This window comes from Canis lupus, chromosome 37 (assembly GCF_048164855.1).
Source record: "Canis lupus baileyi chromosome 37, mCanLup2.hap1, whole genome shotgun sequence".
In the NCBI taxonomy this organism is placed as follows: Eukaryota; Metazoa; Chordata; class Mammalia; order Carnivora; family Canidae; genus Canis; species Canis lupus.
In genome coordinates this window covers 7,372,379-7,386,136 of record NC_132874.1, presented here as the reverse complement: position 1 = coordinate 7,386,136, position 13,758 = coordinate 7,372,379, and the positions used below count along the sequence as shown (strand labels likewise).

Below are 13,758 nucleotides of genomic sequence, written 5' to 3'. Positions count from 1 at the left end.
AAAAAAACAAAAACAGTAAGTTGGGAGAGAATGTTTATGTTACGTGGTTAATACGGTGCCTGTGCCTGACACATAGCAAGAGTTCAGCAGAGGATAGCTATTCATCGATTCTAAGAACCTGAGGTGTTGCTGTCAGCTTTCACTCTCGCAAGCCAAGGAATTCCAAGGATAATCTTTCCCCAAAATAAGTGCGGCCCGAACTCGCGCTTTCGGCGACGATGCAGTTTGCCGTCTCCGGGCCTCCGTCGCCGAGCATGCGCACAGAGGCGTGGCGGGACGTACGTGTCATGGCGCGCTCCAGCTGAAGGGCTTCCTGCATCCGGAGGACGGCGTGTGGATCGTCTCCTCGGGCTGGTGTGCGGTTTCCCCATCTCTCGGCGAGCGTGGCGGGTGCGTCGGCGTGGGGCAGCGTGCCGCTAGAGTTCCTTTAACGGCGGAGCTCTGTTTCTCCAGTGTCGGCCACTCTCGGGCCGTTTGCTGGCTTGTTTCGTAGTTGAAAGGAGACTTGGCCGCGGGGGCCGGGGCTGCCGGAGGGAGGACGCAGGCGTCGCTCGAGGGTCGCAGCGCAGGGCGGGCCGCCGGGTGTGCGGGCGACCTCGTTCCTTCCGGCCGCGTCGGATCCCGGGGGGTCTCACACTTCCTGAGCCGAGTTTGCGGGATGGGACGAGGCTTTCGCAGTTACGTAGGGTTGTGTTTCCAACTGAAGTTGGCGAGGCGCGCCAGTGCCTTTTATTTTTCTATTTTCCCTTTACCGTGGTTCTGTGAACTTGTTGGGAGCTCGCTTTTTTCTAATCCGTTTCTATTTTCCAGACTTTCCAGACGACTTGAGGCTAACTGGTCAAGGTGATCAGTTAGGTGATCAAGGTACTCCTTTATCTCGAACCTTCCATGCTGGAGTGGAGCGTTGCACATCGGAACGTTCAGAAAGGCAGCCCGCTTTCTTAGTAACGTTGCCACCCTTGTTGTATGGAAATAGCCTCTTTTCCATATGATGCCATAGCCCTGAGTCTAAGAGACATTTTCGTTGGCTTTAGCTCTTCGCTTCATTCAAGAGCATTGACCTTCCCGGCCTCATCGACATCTTCTCTTCCGTCGCCTTCTGTCACCTACCGATTTTCTCCTTTTCTGGTTGCTGCTTCTTGGTCTCTGTTATACGCTGGTTCTCTTCTACTTGGCGGTTACATTTGGAGACCCTCAGGGCTTGGTTATTAAACCTTTTTCTTTCTGGGTGGTCTAATCTACATAGTAGTTGATGCTTTTATATCTATTTTAGTGGGTCTGGAGTGGTATGTCATTGTGTTTTTTTTTTTTTTTTAAAGATTTTATTTTATTTATTCATTAGAAACACACACACACAGAGAGGCAGAGACACAGGCAGAGGGAGAAGCAGGCTCCCTGCAGGGAGCCCGACGTGGGACTCAAGCCCGGGACTCCAGGATCAGGCCCTGGGCTTCGGGAGGCGCTAAACCACCGCTGAGCCACCCAGGGATCCCTGTCATTGTGGTTTTGATTTGCGTTTCCCTTATAGTTCATGATGCTGACCTCTTTTCATATGCTTATTGGCCATTTGTATACCTTCTTTGGAGAAAGATGTATTCGTATCTTTTGTCATGTTTGCACTGAGTTGTCTTTTTATTGTTGACTTGTGTAATGCTTGCATTCTGACACTGGATGTTTATCAGATAATATGGTTTGCGGGATGCCTGGGTGGCTCAGCGGTTGAGCATCTGCCTTTGGCTCAGATCTTGATCCCCCGGGGATCCTGGGATCGAGTCCCACATCGGGCTCCCTGCATGGAGCCTGCTTCTCCCTCTGCCTGTGTCTCTGCCTCTCTGTGTCTCTCATGAGTAAATAAATAAAATCTTTAAAAAAATAAAAAGAACACAAATTATTTTTTTATATAATAAATTTATTTTTTATTGGTGTTCAATTTGCCAACTTACAGAATAACACCCAGTGCTCATCCCGTCAAGTGCCCCCCTCAGTGCCCATCACCCATTCACCCCCACCCCCCGCCCTCCTCCCCTTCCACCACCCCTAGTTCGTTTCCCAGAGTTAGGAGTCTTTATGTTCTGTCTCCCTTTCTGATATTTCCCACACACTTCTTTTCCCTTCCCTTATATTCCCTTTCACTATTATTTATATTCCCCAAATGAATGAGAACATAAAATGGAGAACAAAAATTATTAAAAAGAGACATGATTTGCAAATATCTTCTCTAATTGTATGAATTGTCCTTTCACTTTCATGATGGTGTTGTCCTTTGAAGCATAAAAATTTTTAGTTTTGGTGAAGTCCAGTGTTTTTTTCTTTTGTTGCTTGTGCTTTTGGTGTCATAACTAAGAAACCAAGAATGCTTGATCTAACATCATGGATATTTACATCTATGTTTTCTTCTAAGACTTTTATAGGGTTAGCTTTCAAATTTAGGTCTGTGGTTCATTTTGAGTTAATTTTGGTATGTGAGGTATGTTATGAAAGAATAGGATAAAAATTTTCAAACTTTAGTGCACATCACGATCACCTGGAGGGCTTGTTAAAGATTGCTGGGTTTTACTCAGAGTATCTGATTCAGTAGGTCTGGAGTGGAGCCCAAGAATTATCATTTCTTCCAAGCTTCCCAGTGATGCTAATCATCCTAGCTGGGAACCATGATGAAAACTACTGGTGTAGAACTGTAGTTTACAATATGGCTACACACATGAGAACTGCTGGACAGTTTATCAGTTCGCAGGATCTTTTCCCCAAGATTTTTTTTTTTTTAAGTAATCTCTGCCCCCAATGTGGGGCTCCAACTCATGACCCTGAGATCAAGAGTACTGCCCTCTACCTGCAGAGCCTGCTAGGCACCCTTATTCCTCATGATTGATTCAACTGCCCTGAGGGTAAAATTTTTAAAGATCTTTTTATTTGTTTACTTGGGATAGAGAGAGAGAGAGAGAGAGGGGAGGTGTTGCAGCTAGAGGTTGAAAGGCAGAGGGAGAAAGCAGACCCCTGCTGAGCAGGCAGCCTGATGCGGGGCTCCATCCCAGGACCTCAGGATCAACCAGCTGAGCCACCCAGGCACCCCTCAATTGTTGGCAATTTCCAAAAGCTACTCAGGTGAATACAGTGCACTCAAGATTGAGAACGTCACTCTGGGAGAATGGTGGATTTCAATCAAGGATGGAATTACCTGGGCAGGTTTTGCATTAATGTCCTTAAATTCCACTCTTGGAGATTCTAATTCAGAATGAGACTACTTTGATACTTCTTTATTAGCTCTCCTAATAAATCACATGGAAGTAACACTACTGTAGGATATTTTTTTCATTTTTCCTTTCATCATTTTCAGTATCTCCCTTTTCACTGAAGATTTTTTTTTAAAGATTTATTTATTTATTCATAGAGACACATACAGAGAGAGAGAGAGAGAGAGAGAGAGAGAGGCAGAGACACAGGCAGAAGGAGAAGCAGGCTCCACGCAGGGAGGCCAACGTGGGACTCGATCTCGGGTCTCCAGGATCACACCCCGGGCTGCAGGCGGCGCTAAACCGCTGCAGATTTTTATTCCCTTTCTCAAACTTGAATTCCTCTATCTTTTGAACAAAGACTTCATGAACTTGTTCCCTTAAATATTGTCTTGCTTTCTTTTTTGTCTCAAACTTTCATTTCCTTATTACTCATTTATAAATTTCTGAGGACTTACAATTCCTTCTACCAGTTTGTTGTAAGTAAAAATTTTATTAATGATGAGTGAGATTGTTCTAACGTGCTTATGATATGCAGCCAGATTTACCATCCTCTGCTTTATTTTTATCTCCTTTCTCTAAAATGAATGTCTAGAAATGGAATTGCTGGGTCAAAGGATATATATGTTTTAAAGTTTGATAGGTATTGCTAGAACACCTTCCAGAAAGGATCTACCAGTTTTACTATATTTTCAGCCAACAATAGGACTTTTGTTGTTGCTGTTGTTATTTTTTTTTATCAGTAGGGTAGACAAAAAATAATATAGTCTTTAAACAGTTGCTATTAGTCGTGCTCGAGCATTATTTCCAGTGCTTATTGGCTATTTGCATTTCTTGAGTGCCTGTTTTTCTTTGGCCTCTTTTTCTGGATTGTGTTTATTTCTTAGCGTTGCATTGGACTCTTACATGGTTTGGGCTTTCCCATTGGGCAGAGCTATAGGTGGGGGAGCTTGGTGTTGAGAGAAGGCCTGGGTTCTAATTCTAGCTCTATCATTGTACAAATCTTTTTCTTTCTCTGGATTTCAGTTCCATAAAATGAGAGGCTTAGCAATGTTTCCTACTTCCTTCACTATGTGATATTGTGTCTATTTCAGGAGACCCATCTCCTCTTTTTCTGTTCTCTTTCCCTTTGGATCCATGCACAATGCTGTATGAGATGTAAAAATGATGTTAGTGAAAAAATAGGGCTTTTAATGGGTTCTTCAGTTCAGAATCCTTCAGTAGGTCTTGGGTAACATTTGAAGACACTACCTGGTCTTAATCTTTCTCCCTCACCTTATTTATTTCATAGACTATAGTGATAGAAGAAACTCTAGGAGTTACTAGCTATTTGTTTCAACCTATCATCCAGTTTAAGAATTTCTTCCTCTGTTATAGAGAGACTAGCTCAATTTGCCGTGAGCATTTTATTAATTCATTCATTTGGTCAACAACTACTGTGTGCCAGCTCTATGCCAGACATTGTTCTAGGTGTCATAGGTAGAGTGGTAAAACAGAGGTAATGCCTTTGTTCCTTATGGAGCTTATACTGCAGTGCGAAAGATGGAATTCTGTTCTGCAGTTATGGTGTCAGGTTAGAGGTCATTGTGAATGTGTGTGGATGCTTGGACTCTGGGTGGTTATTTTAGATGTGGTTAGGAAAGGCCTCTCTGAAGAGGTGTCATTTGATTAGACAAGTGGTCAGCAAGCCATACAAATATTTAGGGGATGATATTCCACACAGAAAAAACAAACAAGTGTGAAGACCTGTGAGTCAGAGACTTGTTTGGCATGCTCAGAGAAGATCTAAAAGGATTAGTACAGTTGGGACAGAGGGAGTAGCCAGGGGCCCTATCTTGTTAGATCGGGTCATCTACGTAAAAAAAAAAAAAAAAAAAAAAAAAATTTCTTGAGAACCTGCAATGTGCTAGATGTCTTTTAGTCACCACTTGGGATAAGGCAGTGAACAGAACACTCAAAAACCTTTACCTTTGGGGCGCCTGGGTGACTCAATTGGTTAAACATCAGACTCTTGATGTCCGCTCAGGTCATGGTCTTGGAGTTGTGAGATTGGGCCCTGTGTCCATCTCTGTACTGAGCACGGAGCCTGTTTGGGATTCTCTCTTCCTCTGCGCCTCCCCCTCTTCATACGCACACTTAGATCAGATCTCTCTCCCAGTAAAACAACAACTTCAAATCCTTTATCTTCATGGAGTACATATTTTAGTAGAAAGAGATACCAAGAACTAATGAAAACGTCTAAGCGAGTAATGGAATTGCTGTGGTAAGGAAACAAGGCAGGGAAGGGGGATGGCAGGCAAGCATGTGTGTATACACGGTGAGGTGGGAGTTGCTTAGAAAGATTTCACGTGATGTTTGAACAAAGTTCTGAAGGCATCCCAGGCAAGACTGAGATGTGTACTGGGGATGAGGGTGTACTGGTCACTATGAACTAGCAAAGAAGCCCATCCATGTGTTGGTCGAGTGGAAGGAGAGGGGGAATGATAGGAAAGAGGGTCAGAGAGGTGACAGGAGGCTGATTATATATGTCCTTGCAGATCTTTGCAGCGATTTTGGTTTTTTACTCCGAGATGGAATACGATTCTCAGGTTTTGGTTTGAAGCTTGGGATGAAGTTAAGTTTTAAAGGAATCCCTGGCTCCTGTGCTGAAATGTCCTTTGGGAATTAAGGGTAGAAAGTAGGGAGACTGACTATGGCAATGATCTATGCAGGAGTTGATGTCTTGGTTATTGTAAATTATGCTGCAATAAACATAGGGTGCATATATCTTTTTGAATTAGTGTTTTCGTTTTCCCTGTGTAAGTACCCAATAGTGGATTTATTAGATCATGTGATGTTTCTATTTTTTATTTTTTGAGGAACCTCCATACTCATTTCCATGGTGGCTGCACCAATTTACATTCCTACCAACAGCACACAAGGGTTCCTTTTTCTTCACATCCTCTCCAGTAACTTGTTCATTTTTGTCTTCTTGATTTTAGGCATTCTAGCAGGTGTGAGGTGGTAGTTCACTGAGGTTTCAATTTGCACTTCCCTGATGATGAATGATATTGAGCATCATTTCATGTGTCTCTTGGCCATCTGTTTGTTTTCAGAAAAGTGTCTATCCAGGTCCTCTACTCATGTTTTAATTGAATTTTTTTTTTTTTTTTTTGGTGTTGAGATGTAGGAGTTTTTTATATATTTTGTATGTTACCCCTTATTGGATATATCATTTTGCAAATATCTTCCCCATTCATTAGGTTGCCTTTTTGTTTTGGTGGTGATTTCCTTTGCTGTGCAAAAGCTTTTTATTTGATACAGTTCCAGTAGTTAGTTTTTTTGTTTCTCTCGCCTTAGGAGATGCATCTACAAACATACTGTCTTCCAAAACTGAACCATGTCTTCTGTGTACAATGTCAGCTTAACTTCTTCTTTACCAACATGGATGCCACTTACGTTCTTCTCTAGTCTGACTCATGTAGCTAGGACTTCCAGTACTATTTTGAATAAAAGTGGCAAGAATGGACATCCATGTCTTGTTCCTAACGTTAGAGGGAAAATTTTCACTTCCCGTGGCTGTGGGTTTAATCCTTCATATATGGTCTTTTTTTTTTTTAAACTTTATTTATTTTTAGATTTTTATTTATTTATTTATTCATAGAGACACACACACAGAGAGAGAGAGAGAGAGGCAGAGACACAGGCAGAGGGAGAAGCAGGCTCCATGCAGGGAGCCCGACGTGGGTCTCGATCCCAGGCCTCCAGGATCATACCCCAGGCTGCAGGCCGCACTAAACCGCTGCGCCACAGGGGCTGCCCCATATATGGTCTTTATTATGTTTAGGTATGTTCCCTCTAATTCCATTTTGTTGAGAGTTTTTATCATGAATGGATGTTGAATCTTGTCAAATACCTTTTTCTGTATCTATTGAGTTGATCATATGATTTTTATCCTTTGTTATGTTGATGTGGTTCATGACGTGGATTGATTTGTGAGTATTGAACCATCCTGGCATCCTAGGAATAAACCCATTTGATTGAAGTGAATGATCTTTTTAATTGAAGTGAATGAAGTGAACCATCCTGGCATCCTAGGAATAAACCCATTTGATTGAAGTGAATGAAGTGAATGATCTTTTTATGAGGTTTGCTAATTTTTTTTTTTAAGGTTTTATATTTTCATGAGAGACACAGAGAGAGAGGCAGAGACAAAGGCAGAGGGAGAAGTGGGCTCCATGCAGGGAGCCCGATGTGGGACTCGAACTTGGGAATCCGGGATCACACCCTGAGCCAAAGGCAAGCGCTCAACCGCTGAGCCACTCAGGTGTCCCAGGTTTGCTAATATTTTGTGGAGAATTTGGCATCTATGTTCATCAAAGATAATGTCCTTTTTTTGTGGTGTCTTTGGTTTTGGTATCAGGGTAGCCTCATGAAATGTATTTGGAAGCTTTCCTTTTCTGCTTTTTGGAATAGTTGGAGGAGAGTAGGTATTAATTGTTCTTAAGTGTCTTGTAGAGTTCGCTCATGAACCCAGCTGGCCTTGTACTTTTATTTTTTGGTAGTGTTTTGATTACCAATTCAGTTTCATTACTCGTAATTGGTCTATTCAGGTTACCTATTTCTTCTTGGTTCAGTGTGGAAGATTGTATGTTTCTAGAAATTTATTTTCCAGGTTGTTCATTTTGTTAGCATGTAGTTTTTCATAGTATTCTCTTATAACCCTTTGTATTTCTGTGGCGTCAGTTGTTACATCTCTCTAGTTTCTCATTTTATTTATTTGGGCCCTTTTGCCTTTTTTCAATTTTATTTTTTCTAGGAACTACCTCTTGGTTTCATTGATCTTTTTTTTTTATGTTATTTTAGTCTCTATGTCTTTTATTTCTGCTCTGATCTTTGCTATCTCTTTTTTTCTCATTTTGGGCTTTGTTCTTTTTTTTTTAGTTCATATAGGGATAAAGTTAGATTGAGTTTTCTGTTGCTGGAGGTAGGCCTGTATTGCTATATACTTCCCTTTTAGAACTGCTTTTGCTGTGTCCCATAGAATTTGGACTGTTTTTTCATTTTCATTTGTCTTCATGTATTTTTTAAATTTCTTTTTTTTTTTATTTTTTATTTATTTATTTATGATAGGCACACAGTGAGAGAGAGAGAGGCAGAGACACAGGCAGAGGGAGAAGCAGGCTCCATGCACCCGGAGCCTGACGTGGGATTCGATCCTGGGTCTCCAGGATCGCACCCTGGGCCAAAGGCAGGCGCTAAACCGCTGCACCACCCAGGGATCCCTAAATTTCTTTTTTTTTTTTTTTAAAGATTTCCTTATTTGAAAGAGAGAGAGAGAGAGAGAGAGAGAGAGGGAGAACACATGCACAAGAAGAGGGAGGAGCAGAGGGAGAAACATATTCTCCATCAAGGAGGGAGCCCAGTGTGGGGCTCGCCAGGACCCTGAGCTCATGACCAGAGCCAAAGGCAGATGCTTAACTGACTAAGCCACCCAGGTGCCCCTAAACAACATGTTCTTTAGTCTCCATGTGTGTGTTTTTTTTCCAGTTTTTTTCTTTTGATTTATTTCTAGTTTTTTACCATTGTAATTGGAAAAGATGCATGATATCATTTCAGTCTTCTTAAACTTATTGAGACTTGTCTTTTTGGGCCTAATATGTTATCTATTCTGGAGAATGTTCCATGTGCACTTGGAAAGAAAGTGTGTATTCTGTGATTTTGGATGGAATATTATGTATCTGTTATGTCCATCTGGTCCATTGTGTCATTCAGATACATTGTTTCCTTGTTGATTTTCTGTCTAGATGATATATCAGTTGATGTAAGTGAGGTGTTAAGGTCTCCTACTATTGTATTACCATTAATTTTTCTCTTTGTATCTACTAATAATCGCTTTATCTGTTTAGGTGCTTTGGTGTTGGGTGCACAGATACTTAACAATCATTTTATCCTCTTGTTAGATTGATCCCTTTGTTGTTATGTAACGTCCTTTGTTTTTTATTATAGTTGTTGTTTTGTCTATTTTGTCTGATATAAGTATTGCTATCCTAGCTTTTTTTTTTTTTTTTTCCTTTTGGCTTCTGTATGCATGGCAAATGTTTTCCATCCCTTTACTTTCAGTCTGTATGTGTCTTTAGATTTGTGGTGAGTCTCTTATAGGCAGCATATAGATGGGTCTTTTTTTTTTTTAAGATTTTATTTATCTGTTAGAGGGCAAATGCAAGCAAGCAGGGGGAGGAACAGAGGGAGAGGGACAAGCAGAATCTCCACTGAGCATGGACCCTGACCTGGGGCCCGATCACAGGACCCTGAGATGGTAACTTAAGCTGAAAGCAAAAGTTGGGTGCTCAATAAACTGAGCCACCCACGTGCCCAGATGCTCTCTCTTTTAATACATTCTCGGGGCACCTCAGTGGCTCAGTTGATTAAGTGTTTGACTCTTGGTTTCAGCTTTGATCTTAGGGTCCTGGGACTAAGCCCCACATTTAGGCTCCCTGCTCAGTATGAAGTCTGCTTCTCCTTCTCCCTCTGCTGCTCCCCCTGCTTGTGCTCTCTTGCTGTCTGTCAAATAAATAAAATGTTAAAAAAGAATACATTCTCTCTGTCTTTTGATTGGAACATTTAGACCATTTATATTTAAAGTAATTATTGATAAGTGTGTACTTACTGCCATTCAAAGAATTTGTTTTCTGGTTGTTTTTGTAGTTCTTTGTTCCTTTCTTCTCTTGCTCTCTTTCTTTGAGAGATTGATGTGTATCTGTAGTATTTTGTTTGGCCTTCTTTCTCTTTATTTTTTGTGTATCTGTTGTAGGTTAGGTGTGTGGTTACCCGGAAGTTCATATATAACATGGTAAGTAAGAGCAGTTCCTACTAATTTGATGGTCATTTAAGTTTAAACACATTCTAAAAAAAAAAAAAGGAAAAAATCTTTTTCCTTTTTCTTTCTCTTTTTACTTCCTGCTCCACATTTTATGTATATGTTGTGATATTTTACATCTTTTTCTTATGTCTAAGTATGTCCATTTCTTTTCCACTTAAAAAAGTTCCTGTAACATTTTTCGTGATGGCTTAGTGGGGATAAACTCCTTTATCTTTTGTTTGTCTGGGAAACTCTATCTCTCCTTTGAATCTGAATGATAATCTTGCTGTGTAGAATATTATTGGTTGTGAGCTTTTCCCTTTCAGCACTTTAAGTATATCATGCCCCGCTCTTCTGGCCTGCAAAATTTCTGCTGAAAAAAGAGACTCCTCTAATATGAATGGTTATTCACTTGGTGTTATCCAAGAGATCTCTTAATTTTTCATCATTTTATAAGAATTTTTTTTCTCTCTGTTGTTCAGCTTGTGTACCCAAGATTGCTGATATGTTTTTCAGATCCTCTAACCTATTGTTGATTCCATCGGTGTGTTTTTTATTTTGGTTGTATGCTCAGCTCAGATTGGCTCTTTAAAATATTTTCTGTCTCTTCACTGAAGGTCTCAGCGAGTTCTTCCACTCTTTTTTTTCCAGCCCAGTGAGTACCTTTATGATCCTTTAAATTGTTTTTCAGGCATATTTTTTAAGTCTGTTGCAGTTAATTATTTTATTGATTTTTTTTCTTGTTTTTTTCTTTTGGAGCATATTCCTCTGTCTCCCCATTTTGCTTGACTTCTGTGTTTGTGTGGATTGGGCAAAACGGTTAGTTCTCCAGAAGCTGAAAGAGTAGTCTTGTGTATGGTGACCTCTATGCAGACTGTGTGTGCTTGTTGTCTGGCTGGAGCCGTGGTGTATGTGCCTAGTTACTCTTTCAAACCATGGCTTTTTACAGAAAGGATAAGCCAAAAAATTTTAAAAAGAAAAAAAAAGGAGAAAAAAGGGAGAAGAAAAAAAGAAGGAAAAAGAACAAGAAAGAAAACAAAACCAAAAAGAAAAAAAATAGAAGGAAAATAAGCCAAATTTTATAAAGTTAAATAGTCAAAATTAAAACACACACAAAACATGAACCTGCAGCTTGTTTTCTTTGCCCTGTCACCACAGGGCAGCTGGGAGGCTTGTGGAACTGGGTTCCCTGAGGTCACAAGCTCCCTGTGACGACTGGACTTGCCAATTATGGCATTGGGACCCTCCAGTTAGGGTGTTGGAATCCACTTCTTATGGCAACCAATCTCTTCTGCCAGCCTTGCCTTTTGAGGTGGAGAGGGAGAGACTATTCCTGCAGTTCCTTGGCCCTTTTCAGTCATGGCTTTTTTTCCTGTGTTCTAGTGGGTCTGGGGCTGATGTGAGTCTGTGGATCCTGTGCTTCCTGAAATCACAGTGTCATTGGGGAAATTGGACTCGCCTACTGTGGCGTCTGGACCCTGTTCTGATCTGGGCTGTAAAGGTGAGGGGAGAGCATCAACTTTGTAGTCCCCAGTGCCTCTGACCTGAAGACCTGTCCTGCAGCTCCTCTGCTGCTTGGCAGAGTTTTAGTGTTGTCTCTTTTATATGCTGCTAGTTGCTTTTTTTTTTTTTTTTTTTTCTCCTAAGATTTTATTTATTTGAGAGAGGGCACAAGTGAGAGCGATAGAGCATGAGTAGGAGAGGGGCAGAGGCAAAGGGAGAAACACATTCCCTGCTGAGCAGGGAACCCTATGTGGGCTCGATCCCAGGATCCTGGGATCATGATCTGAGCTGAAGGCAGACAGTTAATCAACTGAGGGACCCAGGTGCCCTTGCTAGTTGCTCCTGTAAACTGTGTGTTTTTTTTCCTTTTTTTTTTTTTTTAAATTGTACCCAAGGACAGAGGGATCTGTTCCTGGTCCTTTAGTACTGTCCCTTCCCCATGCAACTCACAGTGTTGGGGTTGGGGGTTCCCTGTTACCATGACTCTGTCTTTCTTGCTGTTCTCCTGCCATTCTGTTTAGTTGTTCAGTAGTTGCTCAGTCAGCCTGCAGTTCTTCAGGAGGAGTTGTTCTATTAATAGGTGTAATTTGGTGTGTTCTGTGGAGGAGGTAAGTTCAGAGTCTTCCTACATCACCATCTTGATTTGGAACTTGCAGGAGTTTCTCTTTTTTTTTTTTTTTAAAGTTTTTATTTAAATTCCATTGAATTAACATACAGTGTAATATAAGATTCAGGGGTACAATTTAGTGACTCAAAACTTTTATAAAACATCTGGTGCTTATCACCATAAGTGCTCTCCTTCATCCCCCATCACCTCTTTAACCCATTCCCCCAACACCCCTCTGGTAGCCATCAGATTTTTCTCTAGAGTTAAGAGTCTGTTTCTTAGTTTGTCTCTTTATCTCTTTTTTACCCCCTTTGCTTGTTTGTTTTGTTTCTTAAATCCCACATATGAGTGAGATCCTATGGTATTTGTCTTTCTGAGGCTGACTTATTTCACTTAGTATAATACACTCTAGTTGTATCCACGTTGTTGCAAATGGACAAGGAGTTTTTCTTCAAGGGAAATACCATCGGGATAGTAAGGGGAGGAAGTGGGGTCAAGATACGGTTTTTGTTTTTTCAGTGGGAGAAATAACAGCATGTTTATATCTAGATAGTAATGATTTGGTAGAGAGATAGTGATGATACAGGAAGAGGAATCATTGCTGGGACTCTGCTTGAGTAAATCAGAGTAGGATTGTTCTTGGGTGGGGGGTGGGGTGGACTATTCATTCACAGGAACAGATTGGTGGGGAGAGTACATGGGCAGAGAACCATTTCCCTGTAAAAGAAGGAAGTTATCCATCTGTGCAGAATGTGGGAGGGGATCTGAGGGTCTACTTCATTCAGGCCTTCTGTTTTTGGTACCATCTTTAGCCTCATTAAGATCTGTGAGAAATTAATTTTCAGAAGATTCCTAAGATAAATGAGTTTTAGGTTCTTTACTGCAGTTTTTCAGTCTTTGCTCTACTAATGAATACTGGGTATCTCTGTGGAGGCAGAGTTTCCTAAATATATTTGACCACAAAACCATTTTTTTCACTGATCATTTAATATTTCAAATAAATAGAACCAATTTTGGAAAGACTAACCTACTTCATTGCCCCTTCTCTAATTTGCTGAGTTGGCCAGGGCTCTTGTTTGCAAGAGCAAAAAACCCAATTTAAACTAATTTAAGCCAGAAAGGGAACTTACTGGCTCGCATGACTGGGCAGAGCAGGGCTTTGATCCAGGTGCTCAAATAATGTCAGTATGGGTCTTTCTCTCTCCAGCTTTTATTAAGCTTAATTCCTTATGTAGCTTCTGTCCTATGGCAGGCAACACGGCCTCCAGCATCATCAGTTTGACATCCTCCCCACTTAGCCACTTCAGTGAAAGGGGAAGCCATCTTTCATCTTTCTGTTAGCTCTGCCATAGAAGTCCTCTTGATGATTTTCATTGGCTGGGCTTGTCATGTCCACCCCTGAACCAATTGTTGTGGTCAGGAGGATAGGTTAGGTTACTTTAAAGGCTTTGGTCATGTGTCCCACTCCTTTGTCTAGGGAAGGAGGAGGCCTGTGATTGGCAGCCCCACGACGACTGTGTGGTGTATGTATTAACTACATTATTAGATTACATTATTTCTCATTTTTTACTGTTACT

The 13,758-nt window shown here is 41.1% G+C and overlaps 1 protein-coding gene across 8 annotated transcripts in view; it reads left to right on the top strand.

The window, feature by feature from the left end:
* The first annotated feature begins 237 nt into the window (after window positions 1-237).
* Window positions 238-13,758, top strand: part of CDKAL1 (CDKAL1 threonylcarbamoyladenosine tRNA methylthiotransferase) — a 663,683-nt gene continuing 650,162 nt past the window's right edge. For 2 of the 8 annotated variants that reach the window (XM_072813956.1, XM_072813951.1), the window contains exon 1: window positions 834-864. The gene's annotated coding sequence lies outside the window, so the exon portion shown is untranslated. Of the gene's footprint in view, window positions 391-810; window positions 865-11,454; window positions 11,573-13,758 lie in introns of those variants that run through there. The other 6 variants (XM_072813953.1, XM_072813955.1, XM_072813952.1 and 3 more) reach the window with 6 other exon arrangements.